A 16,044-nucleotide genomic window follows, 5' to 3' on the forward strand; every position below is an offset into this window, starting at 1 on the left:
GCTAGCTGTGGTCAATTCCAAGGATGAGCATTGCAATGATGCCTTTCTGGTTTAATAAAAACATTAGTGAGGCTAAATTTTAAGTACTTGTTTAAATAAAGAACTCAAAGCATGCTACAAAGCATGCACATCAGGGCTCGGAAATGGTGTTTAACAATAAGAGAGACTTTTCACTCAGGCAGCTTGCTTACTAACTGTAAGAAGGTGTTCCTCGCACAGCACAGAACACCAGTTCTGAGGAAAGGTCACTGGACCCCAAACACTAACTCTGCTTTCTCTCTGCAGTGCTGCCAGACCCACTGAGCTTTTCCAGCAATTTCTGTTTTTGCACCAGTGCACCATACTGGTTATTGCAGCAGAGAGACAACTCAAAGGGAATGTGACTCTTCCAAAGTTTCAAATGCCAGAGTTGGCCCTGCTGAAGTTTATCCACCCTCATGTCATTCCCTACCATGTTCCCACTCACACAAACTAACTCTTCTCGATTTATGGCAGTTTCTTTCTTCTGGGAGTGTTGCAGTATTTGTCACCTGATAGCACATGTTAACCTAGACATTGAGAGACCACTGACATTGTTCTCTGCTCAACCCACAGATGCCAGCCTGTATCCATTACTCAAACATACATATGAATTAAGAGTAGCAGGAGGCCACTTGGGCTATTGAGCTTGTTCCACCAGTCAATAAGATCATAGCTAACCTGATTGTAACTTCAAATCCACATTTCTGCCTATCCCTGATAGTCATTTCACCCCTTGCTTATCAATAATCTATCTACTCTTGTCTTAACAATATTCAAGGACTCTGCCTCCCCCACCTTTTTCTCACCTCATAAAACAATCTACCCATTCCTGGTATTATTCTAGTAAGCCTTCTCTGAACTACCTTCCATGTATTTATAGCCTTCCTTAAATAAGGAGACCAATACAGGTACACAATCCTTTTATCCGAAATCCTTGGGGCCAGTTGTTTCTCGCAATTAGGAATTTTTCAGATTTCAGAATAAATGACATTTTCATAGCGAATTTTTAAAAAATTACCTAACAACAGATGCATGTGTGAATGGTACAAGTGCTAAGACAGAATTAACGCCTGCCAGGCGTTAACAAGGCCACGCCACCATGTCACATCTGAGTGAAGTGGTTCATGTGGATGTGGACTTGGGTCACCTGTTCACATGCCAAAATGACGCTTCACATTCCATGAAAAAATCTCGGATTTCGGAGCTTTTTTGATTTCGGATAAAGGATTGTGTACCTGTATGTGCACAATACTCCAGATACAGTCTCCCCAGTGATCTGCAGATCTGACTCACAACTTCTCTACTTTTGTGTTCAATTCTCTGTACAGTTAACTCTAATATTCTCCTAGCCTTCTATATTACTTGCCATACTTACATTCTAATCTTTTGCAAAAGATGCACTAAGATGCCCAAATCTATCTGCAGCTCAGATCTCCCACCATTTAAAAATGTTCTTTTTATTTTTCCTGCCAAACTGGACAATTTCACATTATCCCATAATATATCCATTTTCCACATCGTTACCCACTCATGTAACCTGTCTATACCCCATTGTAGTCTCATTAGGGCTCCTTCACAACCTACTTTTTGACCTGCTTTTATATCGTATGCAAATTTACTAACAACACCTTTAACCCCTTCATCCAAGTAAATTGTACAAACTGTAAAAAGGTTCCAGCACTGATTTCTGTGACACTCCACTTATATCTTGTCAGCCAGAAAATTGCCTATTTATGCCTATGCTTTGTTTCCTATTGGCTGGCCAAGCTTTTATCTGCACCCATATATCACCCTGGATACCATACGCCTTTGTTTTCCACAGTAACCTTTGTTGTGGCACCTTAATAAATGCCACCTGGAAATTTAAAGGCGATACATCCACCCTTTTATCTACAGCAGATGCTAATTTCTTCAAATAACATAATTAAATTGGTTAAATACAACGTCCCCTTTTATAAAACCACATTGGTTCTGCCTTGAAATTATCCAAGTGCCTTTCAACAGTAGTTTATAAAATTTTAGCTGCATTAAATCTTAAGCTAACTGTTTTTTCTCTCTCTCTCTGTCCTTTCTGGAATAAATGAGTCTCATTCCCTACTGGTCAACCTCTATCAAATCCGGGGAATCGTGTGGCCTTGCAATCAGAAGCAGGCGCATAGTGTAATTTTTCTTTTGTCCCTTACTAGTTTTGCTGCTCTGAAACCAATTTAAACTCACTGGATCCATTGTTAGACTTTTGAAATGGAGCTTTGTGCTCAGCAAAGGCATTAAGGTGTAACAAGGTGATAGGTGTTGTTAGTTTACAAATTAGCCATAATCTCAATGAAAGGTGGAACAGACTTGGGGTGGAGGTGGGCTAAGTGACCATGCCTAACTATTGAAGACCATAGGAGCAAAGGACATTGGAGCAGAAGTAGGCCATTCAGCCCATTGCTCCACCACTCACTGATCTGATAATCCTCGACTCCACTTCCCTGTCTTTTCCCTATAACCCTTGATTTCCACAAATCCGCGAATATAAATAAAGACCCAGCCTCGATGGCCCTCTGTAGTAAAGAATTCCCCAGATTCATAACCCTCTGAGAGAAGAAATTCCTCCTCATCTCTGTCTTAAATATGCAACCTTTTATTCTGAGATTATGCCTTCTCGTCCAAGTCTCTCCCTCAAGGAGCAACAACCTTTCCTCATCTGCCCTGTGAGTCCTCTAAAAACCCTGTGAGTGAGTGTGTGAGGCCCCTTTCGATCATGGCTGTCCCTGGGTTACATCCTCGTTGTTCTGCCTTTCTGCTTCCCTGAAGCAATGTTGCTTGTGACTGAAGAGGGCAATGCTGGAGTGACAGCTCCGGTTGCAGGGGTCACATCTGTATGCGGTCGTTGATCTGCTAGAGTAGCTGCACTCCTTCCTTTGAGCCCGCTTGTCTGCTGCAGCGCTCATCAGCTTCTTTTCCCCTAGGAGAAAGTGAGGACTGCAGATGTTGGAGTTTAGAGTCAAGAGTGTGGGTGGGAAAAGCACAGCAGGTCAGGCTATATCTGAGGAGCAGGAGAATCGTCGTTTCAGGCAAAAGCCCTTCATCAGAAATGACTTATTTTGCCCTGTTTTGAGATATTGGTTCAGGGTGCTACTCCATCTCATGCGGTCAGCTGCAAGCCTTTTCCAGGACTCCGTAACAGCACCAAAGGCCTTCCCGCCCCTCATGCAGACGTCCTTGTAGTGCAGCTGAGGACACCCGGTGGGTCTTTCCCGGATGCAAGCTCTCCATAGGGGATATCCTTTGGGATGTAGCATCCTTCATGCGGTAGACATGGCCCAGCCAATGTAGTCTCCACTGCCTGAGTATACATGCTGGGAAGACCAAGGCGAGATAGGACTGCTGTGTTGGACACTCTGTCTTGCCAAGATATGCCCAGGATATGGCAGACACTCCTCAAGTGGAAGGTCTTCTCTCCTGTCTGGTGATATGTAGCCCACATTTCACTGTCGTACGCAGGGTGCTTGTGATGCAGACTTGTAGACTGACACCTTTGCCTTCACTGTCAGCTGGGGATTTGTCCATACTTGAGTCGTGAGGTGAGCAAGAGCATGTTTCAAAAACCCAGAATGTTTCAATAATGTCACTTGTCATTCTTCTACATTTCAGTGAGTACAGGTCCAATCTGTGCAACTTCTCCTTATAAGACAGTCCCTCCAAACTGGGTATTGGCCTATTGAACCTTCTCTGGACTGCCTCCATTGCCATTTTATCTTTCCTTACATAAGGAACCCAAAACTCTTGGCAATATTCCAGCTGTGCTCTGACTCTTGCCTTGTGTAGTTTTAGCAAAACCTCCCTATTTTTATAGGAGAAAGTGAGGACTGCAGGCGGTAAAGATCAGAGTCAAAATGTGTGGTGCTGGAAAAGCACAGGTGATCAGGCAGCATCTAAGGAGCAGGAGAGTCGACGTTTCGAGCATAAGCTCTTCAACAGGAATTCAGCTTATGCTCGAAATGTCGACCCTCCTACTCCTCACTTGCTGCCTGACTGGCTGTGCTTTTCCAGCACCACACTTATTGACTCCCTATTTTTATACTCTATTCCCTTTGAAATGGGCTCAGTAGTTAGCACTGCTACCTCACAGCACCAGGGTCCCACATTCAATCTCAGCCTTGGGCAACTGTCTGTGTGGAGTTTGCACATTCTCCCCGTGTCTGCGTGGGTTTCCTTTGGGTGCTCTGGTTTCCTCCCACAGTCCAAACGATGTGCAGGTCAGGTGAATTGCCCATAGTGTTAGGTGCATTAGTCAGAGGGAAATGTGTCTGGGTGGGTTACTCTTCAGAGGGTCAGTGTGGACCCTCACTGTAGGGAAAGGTTTCAACACTGTAGGGAATCTAATCTAATCTAAAATACAGGCTACATTCCATCTGCCTTCCCTGTTAACTGCTGAACTTGGATGTTAGCTTCTTGTGATTCACGGATGAGGATTACCAAATTCCACTTGTTCTTCTACTATATGTAACTGCTCTGGCTAGGGGATCTGCTGTCAAAGTATACCAGAGTCATACGTCCTTTGGTATCCCTACACATGTACTGCAGCTTATATATAATTGCTCTGTGACATCCACCATCGAACTGCCCCATCACAATCCATCTTTCAGCTGCCCCTCTCTTTGTCTTCTAGAAGAGATCGTTTTTCCGTGAGTTCAAATGGTGAAATATGGACATTTTCTTTTCTGAATATCACTTTTCTCCTGTAATCGTAAAGATCGCATTTGTCTAATGTTCTCTATATTCTGTGATATGAAATTCTTAGAATACACCCTAGCATCTGCTTTCAAACGCCACTCTTTTCTTTCATAGATCGTTACTTAGTGTAAGGTCTCTGAGACATACAGGCTCAAGTCAATAGAATATAGCACCTCTGAGCTTTTTGTTTATTTTACAAGCTTGAGTTATCTTATTAACAGAATCTTCATTTTCATAAAATTACTTTTGGCCATCTCCATCCTTCTTCCAATTTCCACATCATTTGTCCTCAATAGATAATTTGATCTATTTGTTCCAGTGTGACACCATCAATTTCAATCGACCTTATTTCTAATGTATTCTTTTTTCTTAATACTATTGTCACTTTGCTCACTGCTCTGACAAATCATCACAGAGGCAAGATTGAGACCAAGATCTCATGCAAACAGCTCATGTAATAGCGGGAACAGCCTTATTCCTGAAAACAAGTAACTGAAAATCAAATGACTGAAGTCAGGACAAGGTGGATGAAAATGAGCAGCAACAGCAATACAGTTATACAACGAGCCTTCCTTTTAAAGTAGCACAAGAAATGCTCCTTACATTCTGAAGAGGGAACAGGATTCTAGCCATTGTCAGTAGCCAGAACAATGAGCAGTTACTGTGGAATAAGGACTGCCATAAAAGAAGGGATGGGGAACTCCCAGCTTTTACATTGCAGTGAATCAGCTTTTGTCTTTTTGCTGCAGCAAAACACCAGGTTCTCTAGAACTCAACCCAATGTCGTCACTAGCATGTCCCTAACAATGTAACTGGGTATGAAATGTTTCTACTATGCCTTCATAAAATATGGAAAATCATTCCAATATCATCACTGGGTCAAAACCCAAGAATTTCCGAATGAGCAGCAATGTGGAAGTATCTTCACCACGTGGATGTAGCCATTCCAGAGAAAAAAGAAAACCATCACCTTCTGAAGGGAAATTAGAAATTGGCAATAAATACTGACCTTTCCAGTGAGGCCCACAACTAAAAAAATAAATTGGAAAAACATCCACTTAAGAGTCTTTTTATTGAGTCTGAGCAAATATCAGAACTCTATACCATTCGGGTGATACTAGTGGTTATCAGTCAGTCTGCCAGTGATGGTGATAGTAACAGGAATTATTCAAAGTGATAAATTAAAAAGCATGACGTACGTTATCAATCATGCTGTATTGTTTGGACTTGTTAGCACAGGGCTCTTGTGGTGCTGAGCCAGGTGACCTGGGTTCAAGTCCCACTTGCTCGAGAGCTGTGCAATAACATCTCTGATCACGGTGACTCAAAATTATTTGGGGCTGGTTAGCTAGATGGTGATGCAGAGTGACCCTAACATGCAGGTTCAATTCCCATATCCCCAGCTGAATCACAGAAACCCTACAGTGTGGAAAAGAACATTGGCCCCAACAAGTCCTCACTGACCCTCTGACGAGTGACCCACCCAGATCCATTCCCCTATATTTCCCCTGAATGATGCATCTAACCGACACATCCTTGAACGCTATGGGCAATTTAACATGGCCAATTCACCTGACCTGCACATCATTGGACTGTGGGAGGAAACTGGAGCACCAAGAGGAAACCCATGCAGAACAGGGAGAATGTGCAAACTCCATATAGACAGTCACCTGAGGCTAGAATCGAAGCTGGGACCCTGGCGCTGTGAGGCTACAGTGCTAACCACAAGCCACCGTGCCCCCATTGGCTGAGGTTACCATGAAGGCCCTGTCTTCTGAACCTCACCCCTCCCCCTCAGGTTAAAGCACCACCAGTCAGAACCCTCAAAAGAGACAGCAGCTCTCTGTAACTATGGTACCTTTATTGTGTAAACACTGATTAAAGTTAATGCTTATTGGACAAGTGTGAGCTTTTCTTTACTGTATTGGTTATAAGGATCCAATCAGCCAAATAATTGAATATTCAGGCTGTTTCAGTGAAAACACAACAAAATCGAATTTAATCTGCAGGAACAGTTGTTCAATCTGGCTGGACTATGCCATGTCAATGTCTTAGGCTTTAAGGATAGAACACCTTGCTAAGCATTGGTGTGAGCACACATCCAGGTATATAATACTATATCTTGAATTACCACACAGGTCTAGCAAGGTCTCACGGTGGATGGTGTGTCTATTTTTTCCTAATCAGGCTGATTAGAGATGTAATGAAACACCTCTGGAGTAAGTGGGACTTGAACTCAGATCTCCTAGCATAGAGGCAGGGACACTACCACTCTGCCACTAGTGTTGACTGCTGTTTGGTGTTTACAAAGCAGTTGATCAGAACAAAGAGAGGTGAAGGGAGAGGTACAATACGATTGATGGCTAATTCACCATCACCCACTTATGCCATCATCCCGATGTTAAAATTGTCCTTACTAGGTTAGTACCAAAACTGGGATTTGCACTCTCTTTCAATCTGTATGGCACCATTGGATCATTAGGAGAGAGAATCACCAGAGCATGATATTCTGTTCACCACCTTTCATTGTATTTCTGCCTCTAATGACGTTGAGGTCTTTGTTCTGATCAACTGCTTTGTTTAGATTAGAAGTCTAATCTAATCTAATCTAAACAAAGCAGTTGATCAGAACAAAGACCTCAACGTCATTGGAGGCAGAAATACAATGAAAGGTGGTGAACAGAATATCATGCTCTGGTGATTCTCTCTCTTAATGATCCAATGGTGCCATACGGACTGAAAGAGAGTGCAAATCCCAGCTTTGGTACTAACCTAGTAAGGACAATTTTAACATCGGGATGATGGCATAAGTGGGTGATGGTGAATTAGCCATCAATCGTATTGTACCTCTCTCTTCACCTCTCTTTTCCATAAACAGAGTCTACGGTTCGAGGATAAATTGAGCAAGAAATTCAATATCAGGCAAATGCAACTAACCTACTCAACCTGAAATTCAGACTCTGGGTCGGGATAGGGGTCCATCTCTAGAAATACAGACTGTGCTCCAATTACATCAGTGGGCTTGAAGGGGAAGTTGCCACCCAGCTGAAGGATCTGAAATCATTATTCAGCTCCCGCAACCCCATTGCTCAGTAAACAGCCTCTGCTGACAGTAAAGGCTCCACTGCAGAAACACAGCCTCCTCCCTGGATTCCTGGTAACTCTCTCAGTCTCCTCTCTCCACCTGGTGGCTGCCAAAACACCAAAACCCTGTTCCCCCATCCAACCCAACATTTTCCTGCTTGCTCTTGCAGCCTCATCACCTCAGATCCTATCTGTTACCACAGGCATACCACGACAACTGTGTCAAAGCAAATAGTACCCTTCCAGATGGGAAATAATGCAGAATATACTCGGCAGCAACAAAGGAAGAAGACACAGATGGATTTTAGCAGTTTACTTCAGTTCAGATCATTGGCTGAACTGAATTCAGTCCTGGATAGAGTGGCAAACCTTCCCAGATATTCCCAGAGGATTCAGGAATTGAAGATTTGCTTTTCAGTCCGAAGTGCCTCTTTGGTGAAGATGATGGATAGCAGCAACAGGACCAACAGCCAGCAGGTGCTGCACTGTTTGGTTTTGTTTTCAATCCCTCCTATCCTTAGTTGCTTACTCTGATTGGCTAAAAATAGACTTGACCATATAGCTGAGACACCCTGAGCACCTCCCATTGAGCAGTTCTGTCAACAATTTTCACCGTACTTTGTAACAAGATACGCAGGGCAATAAATAAATCAAATGGACCAATAATAAAGTAACCTAACTTGCTGCACACTACATTATCATCATCACATTTATGACCACAATACAAATACATTGACAGGTGTACCAATGCAAGGAAGCCTCATAATAGAAACAAATCATTCTTGATGACAGGAGAGTTTGATGCTGTTTGTTTGAAATATTATCCATTACTCTGACTCACTGCTCATCACTATCCCATGGAACCTGACCAACTGGGGCAACCAGGCCATTGTGCATTCAAAGGGAGATGCCTCACCAGCTACAGAATTCACTTTAGCAACTACAAATCCACAGTAAGTACTGATTCTCAGGCACATTTATATCCTTTGCCTGTAGCAGTCATTTGACAATATTGACCCTGAGACAGGGGTCAAAGTTCAGCTATAAGTAACACTCCCAAGCTCTGAGTGAAACATTTGTGGCTTACAAGACAGCATATTCAATAGGAGCAAGACTGGGCTAATCAGCCCCCTTAAAGCAGGCTGTGCCATTCAATACGTGGCTGGTTTTCCACCTCAAGTTCACATCGCCACTCAATCCCCACAATCCTCCAGAAGGGTCACAACAGACTCAAAACATTAACCCGGTTTCTCTCTCCACAGAGGCTGTGCACCGCCTAACAACAATTTTTGTTTTTCTTAATTTCTGATCTACAGGACACTGTTTTTATGATATCATCAAAAATATTATTTGATATTTGCTGTTTGTGGGAGCTAGTTGCATTTGAGCTGGTGATTGCATATTCTACATTACAACAACAAGTATGTTTCAAAAGACCCTACTGGCTGCACAGCGTTTTGGGACATTCTGAGGTGCTATTTAAATGCACATTGTCAACGGTGGTAATATTACAAATGTGAACACTGTTGGAACATCAATTCCAGCACAGATTTTACGGCTGGATTCTAGCTTCATTTTCAGATCGCTGTCCTTATTCGCAACCTTTTTATTAAAACACACTAAACTTTTAAAATCCTAATACCTCTCTATGAAAATTAGTCTTCAGATTTGTCGTCGGTTGCAGCTTTTGCATTCGGCTCGTCCTCCCTATTTGAAGGGTATTGGTGTCACACTGCCCCTAGGTCAGTCTGTCAGGATTTTTAAAAATTCCTGCAGCTTTCAGCAGCAGTGCTCTGCACCTCCCTAAAACCACCGATGAGACAATCAATTGTTTTTTTAAAAAAAATGATTCCGAAATGAGCAAGGCAAGCGGAAGGCATCAGAAATGTTCAAAGAAAAACAAAAATGCATACAGTAGATACGATCCGCAATAGATTGCCAATCCATACAAATAAAGCCAATTCCAATCTGAGTGAAGTGAGTTTAAAAATCTGCTCCAAACAATGATTTAGATTGGAAAGCACATCATAGAGGAGCGGTACCTGCAACATCTTCGCGGAGTGTGAGGTAGGCGGTCAATTTTAGCAGCGCTCTCCCACTCTCAGTGCCACTCTGTGTCTGTGTGTCAGTCTCAGCCTGAGCCCAGCGCTGCCCTTTGCCAGCACCGGCTCCCGCACTGAGAACACAAACTCACCTGTACACACACAGCCCGAGCGCCTCAGCCCCGCCCTCACACTCTCCCATTGGCCCGCTCTCCCCATGTCGATGCGCTCACCCTCACGCTATTGGCTCTCCTCCCCACCCTCATCTGCATCCAGCAGCCCTGTTTACTGCTGTCGCTGCACTCGTGGGATCCCCGCTTCAAGTTGTGTTTAAAAACAAAGCTCCAACCCTATATTACGCTGTTCCGTCATTCTGCTCCGTCAGTCAGGATCAGGAAAGATTACAGTGCATTCAGATTTAACTACTTCGCCACTGTCACTTTTGTCCATGAGATTTCATTCTGAGAAAAAATGCCCTGGTTTCTATTGAGGGCAGTAACGTCCAAGAGAGACTTGGTGACTGCCTGTTTCTGCTCTCCTTTCAAACAGCTCTGTCACTGGGGAACTGATCAGCTCAAGTTTCACCACCAATTGCACAGCTCTTCTTAGTGCCTGCACTGAGATAGGTTTACAGACCAACCCCCGTCTTCACTAGTTCACAATGCTCAGCATTATAACCACTTGACATGCGGAATTGACATTGTTATTGGTATCACACTGGCACAATACACCAGAATGAAAGGCCAGTCCACCCCAGGAACCCTTTCCGCTCGTCAATACAATCATGGTTAGTCTGTTGTGGTTTTAACTCCACTTCTCTGCCTGTCCCCCAGTAACTCCTGCCTCCTCTGATCAAAAATCAATCTAAGTCAGTCTTGACTATATTCAATCGCCCAGTCTCCAAAGCTCTTGTGGTACAGAATTGTGAACACCAATAATCCTCGGAGAAAAGAAATTCCTCCTCATCTTTATCTTAAATGGGAGACCATGTTTTCAAACTGCGCCCTACTTCTAGAACCCTCCAAAGTGGAAACATCTCTCAACACCTTCCCTTTAAGCCTCCCCCCCCCCCGCCAGGACTGGACTTTTCAATAAAATCACGTCTCATTCTTCTAATGTCCAATAGGAATGGTCCAACCTGAGCAACCTTTCCACATAAGACAACTCTTTCTTCCCAGGAAGGTAACCAATCTGTTCAGTACTCCAAGTATGGTCTCACCCACCCCTTTTATAACAGTGGCAAGACTGCCCTCTTTTTATACCCTTTATCCCTGAATGAGACTATTCATCCCATCACATCTGTGCTGCCTCTTTGAAAAGATTTGGGTCACTCTCCAGCTCTTTACCCATAGCACTATAATGGTTTCCTTTTCATTATATGGACAATTCCCTTTTGAAAATTTTACTTAAACATTTCCATCATCCTTTCAGTCAATGTGTCTTTCACAAGCAATCCTCTTCCAAAGAAACAGTTACCCACAGAATCTGCAATTCTGTCTTTTGTCACACAGGAACTGGAAGAATTTTGGGTCAAAATCATGGAACTCCCTCCTCAACAGCATTGTGGCTATAGCTGCACCAAATGAACTGCTGCAGTTCATGAAGACAGCTCACCACTACCTTCTCAAGGGCAACTAGGAATGGGTGCAGCTCCCATGGGGGACCTAAAAAAAGAAAGCAGTGTCAGGCGGATGGTGAGAAAGTGCTTTCATGTTTGGAGAAACAAAGTGGAATTGTATTTTCTGTTTGAACACAAACAGAGTGCTTTTGTTTCCTGTAAAATAAAACCAAAATACCGTGGATGCAGGAAACAGAAACAAGAATGGGGAACTTTTGGGGAACACTGAGTAAGTCAGGAAGCATCTCTGGAGGAGGAAACTGAGTTATTTGGTCTAAGTTTTCATATTTTGATCGGATGTGGAGGTGCCAGTGTTAGGCTAGGGTGAATAAATTCAGAAGTCACACGACACTAGGTTACTGTCCAACATGTTTATTAAAAATCACAAGCTTTCATAGTGCTGGCTGTTCATCAGGTGAAGTGAAGAAAAGTACAGAATTTATAAGCAGAGATATCAATGGGCAGATCTGTTGTAACACTACGGATGTTTTAGAGAAACTCAGCACCCATGGACCAGTGGACATTTTGGCACTCTACACCAGCATTCTCCATGAAGACAGCATCACTGCAACATCCTCAGTTCTCAATACCAACAATTGCCAATCTCCAGACGCCATCCTAAAACACATTCACTTCATCCATGACTTCACCTTCGACAACTAGTTCTTCATCCAGACACACAGAACCGCCATGGGGATAACATTTACATCCCGGTACTTCAATACTTTCATGCACAGGTTCGAGCAAGACTTCTTTGCTGCACAGGACTTCCGAACAACACTTATACACCAGATACATTGACGACATTTTCTTCCTCTGGATTCATGGCGAGGAATCACTGAAACAACTTCACAACAATGTCAACAGGTTTTATCACACCATCAGACTTACATAGACCACTCTTTAGAGTCAGTCTCATTCTTAGATACACACATCTCCATCGAGGATGGACACGTCAGTACCTTACTCTATCACAAGTCCATGGATAACCTCACGATGCTGCACTTCTCTATCTTCCATGCTAAACATGTTGAAGAAGCCATCCACTTGGACAAGCCCTGAGTGTACACATGATCTGCTCAGATGAGGAGGAATGCGACGGTCACCTACAGATGCTAAAACATACCTTCATAAGAACCAGATACAATGCTCAACCCATCAGTCATCAGTTCAGAATGTGCCACAGTGCAAAACTGCAATGACCTCCTCAGAAGACAGACACAGCACATGACCAATAGAGTACCTTTCATCATCCAATACTTTGCCAGAGCAGAGAAGCTATGCCATGTTCTTCATAGCCTTCAACATATCATTGATGACAACAAAAATCTCACCAAGATCATCCCTACGCACGCATTTCTCACCTTCAAACAACTGCCAAATCTTAAACAGAACACTGTTCACAGCAAACTACCCTGCCTTCAGGAGAACATCGCTCATGACACCCACTCAATCCTGCCATGGCAACCTTTGTAAGACATGTCAGAGTGTCGACAAGTATACTACCATTACACATGGGAACACCACCACCACAGACATGGCAGGTACTCATGTGACTCGGCCTGTATTGTCTATCTCATCCACTGCAGGCAAGGATGCCCCGGGGTATGGTATATTGGCAAGACCATGCAGATGTTATGACAATGAATGAATGGACAATCACCAGACAGGAATGTTCCCTCCCATTTGGGGAATGGGTCAGTGGTCAAGGACATTCAATCTGCGATCTTCCGGTAAGCGTTCTCCAAGGTGGCCTTCAAGATACACAACAACTCAGAATCGCCGAACAGACACTGATAGCCAAGTTCCTTACCCATGAATACAGTGTCAACCATGATCTTGGATTCATGTTGCACTACATGTAACCCCACTACACTGTTCTGTATCTGTAAAATCTTCCTTACTGTCCTGTTTTGACACCATCACCTTGATAAATTGCCATGATCTCTCTACCTTAATTAGTTTGTACAGTTTTGGATTACTTGTTACCTTGGTTAGGCCCTCAGCATGCGACTCTTATACCTAGCATGTTATTCCAGTCACTTGGTTTGTCTCCAACACATCTTATTTTTAGTGTTCTTGTAATTATCTCTGTAACTAAATTAAGTCAATCCCCTTCACTTACTACTCAGCTGTTTTGATTCAACTTTTCTTCATCAGGAAAGGCTCTGGCCCAAAACGTCTATTTTCCTGCTCCTCAGATGCTGCCTGACCTGCTGTGCTTTTCCAGCAACACACGCTCAACATTGTCCCTAATGGCCCCACATACCCCCAATTTGTTTGACAGAATGGCCCAGAGATTCTGGCCAATGGCCCTTTGAGCAGGTTGTAGGAGGGTGAGGAACAATTTTTTAGATTAGATTACTTACAGTGTGCAAACAGGCCCTTCGGCCCAACAAGTCCACACTGACCCTCTGAAGGGCAACCCACCCAGACCCATTCCCCTACATTTACCCCTTCACCTAACACTACGGGCAATTTAGCATGGTTAATTCACCTAACCTGCATATTTTTGGACTGTGGGAGGAAACCGGAGCAAACCCATGCAGACATGGGGAGAATGTGCAAACTCCACACAGACAGTTGCCTGGGGCGGGGAATTGAACCCAGGTCTCTGGTGCTGTGAGGCAGCAGTGCTAACCACCTTGCCACCCTCACTACCAGAGTTTGATCAAATGTTAACTGAACCAAAAATCATGTGGGTGGTTTTGTGAAAGATTATTGCTCACTGTAATGGAGAATTTGACCCTGTTAAACTCTTCCTTATATTGGAATAAAGATTTTAGTTCAATTTGTAATCAAGATAAGTGATTGAGGTATTTGTTCCAGAAAATATTGCTGTTGCGTTTATAAGTCATGATTGATTCACAGCAATAATTCCAGCAAATGCTGTTTGCAAGCAAAGGGTAGGTGCATACAGAGAGATATGAAGCAAAGAAACAGGGCTACAATTCAGTCCAAATCTCAATGAGCTGTTTTACATGGTCTGAGTTGTTTAGATCAGTCACAATGTAATTGGATGGCAGAATAGGCTCAAGATGAATGGCTGTTCAAATCCTAGTGAGGAATCCCCAAACTGTTCAAATCCCAGCAAGAAACCCCCAAACTGTTCAAATCCCAGCGAGGAGACCTCAAACTGTTCAAACCCCAGCGAAGAACCCCCAAACTGTTCAAACCCCAGCGAGGAACCCTCGAACTGGTCAAAACCCAGCAAGGAACCCTCAAACTGTTCAAACCCCAGTCAGGAACCCCCAAACTGTTCAAATCCCAGTGACGAAACCCCAAACTGTTCAAATCCCAGTGAGGAATCCCCAAACTGTTCAAATCCCAGCAAGGAACCCCCAAACTGTTCAAATCCCAGTGAGGAATCCCCAAACTGTTCAAATCCCAGCGAGGAAACCCCAAACTGTTCAAATCCCAGCAAGGAACCCCCAAACTGTTCAAATCCCAGCGAGGAACCGCCAAACTGTTCAAATCCCAGCAAGGAACCCCCAAACTGTTCAAATCCCAGTGAGGAACCCCCAAACTATTCAAATTCCAGCGAGGAAACCCCCAAACTGTTCAAATCCCAGCGAGGAAACCTCAAGCTGTTCAAACCCCAGCGAAAAGACCTCAAACTGTTCAAGCCCCAGTGAGGAACCCCCCAAACAGTTCAAATCCCAGTGAGGAGACCTCAAACTGTTCAAGCCCCAGTGAGGAACCCCCAAACTGTTCAAATCCCAGCAAGAAACCCCAAACTGTTCAAATCCCAGTGAGGAACCCCCAAACTGTTCAAATCCTGGCGAAGAGACTTCAAACTGTTCAAATCCCAGTGAGGAACCCCCAAACTGTACAAATCCTGGAGAAGAGACTTCAAACTGTTCAAATCCCAGTGAGGAACTGCCAAACTATTCAAATCCCAGCAAGGAACCCCCAAACTGTTCAAATCCCAGCAAGGAATCCTCAAACTGTTCAAATCCCAGCAAGGAACCCCCAAACCACTCAAAACCCAGCAAGGAGACCTCAGACTGTTCAAATCCCAGCAGGGAACCCCAAACTGCTCAAGATCCAGCAAGGAGACCTCAAACTGTTCAAATCCCAGCGAGGAACCCCCAACTGTTTAAATCCCAGTGAGGAACCGGCAAACTGTTCAAATCCCAGTGAGGAACCCCCATACTATTCAAATCCCAGCAAGAAACCCCCAAACTGTTCAAATCCCAGCGAGGAGACCTCAAACTGTTCAAACCCCAGTGAAGAACCCCCAAACTGTTCAAACCCCAGCGAGGAACCCTCGAACTGGTCAAAACCCAGCAAGGAACCCTCAAACTGTTCAAACCCCAGTCAGGAACCCCCAAACTGTTCAAATCCCAGTGACGAACCCCAAAACTGTTCAAATCCTGTGCCCAGGGCTCGTCGACTCCATCTGCTTTTCTTTTCTTGCTTCTTTTCTCATTTTTAGCTTTTCGTTCTATTTACCTTCTAGAGAGAGCTCAATCGTGGCGGCATTGACAGAGACAGTATCGACAGAGAAAGTAGAAAACAGAAGATGGTTTCATTGGGGTCCAGAGCATGGGGTGA

The 16,044-nt window shown here is 43.9% G+C and overlaps 1 protein-coding gene across 2 annotated transcripts in view; it reads right to left on the reverse strand.

Annotated features, from left to right (window-relative positions):
- LOC132826371 (leucine zipper putative tumor suppressor 3) overlaps positions 1-16,044 on the reverse strand; it is a 194,626-nt gene that overhangs the window by 63,307 nt on the left and 115,275 nt on the right. The window contains exon 1 of one of the 2 annotated variants that reach the window (XM_060842290.1): positions 9,870-9,982. The exons of the other annotated variant lie outside the window; for it this stretch is intronic. The gene's annotated coding sequence lies outside the window, so the exon portion shown is untranslated. Of the gene's footprint in view, positions 1-9,869; positions 9,983-16,044 lie in introns of those variants that run through there. 2 annotated transcript variants of the gene reach the window in all.

The sequence above is a fragment of the Hemiscyllium ocellatum genome, chromosome 1 (assembly GCF_020745735.1).
Source record: "Hemiscyllium ocellatum isolate sHemOce1 chromosome 1, sHemOce1.pat.X.cur, whole genome shotgun sequence".
Taxonomy (NCBI): Eukaryota; Metazoa; Chordata; class Chondrichthyes; order Orectolobiformes; family Hemiscylliidae; genus Hemiscyllium; species Hemiscyllium ocellatum.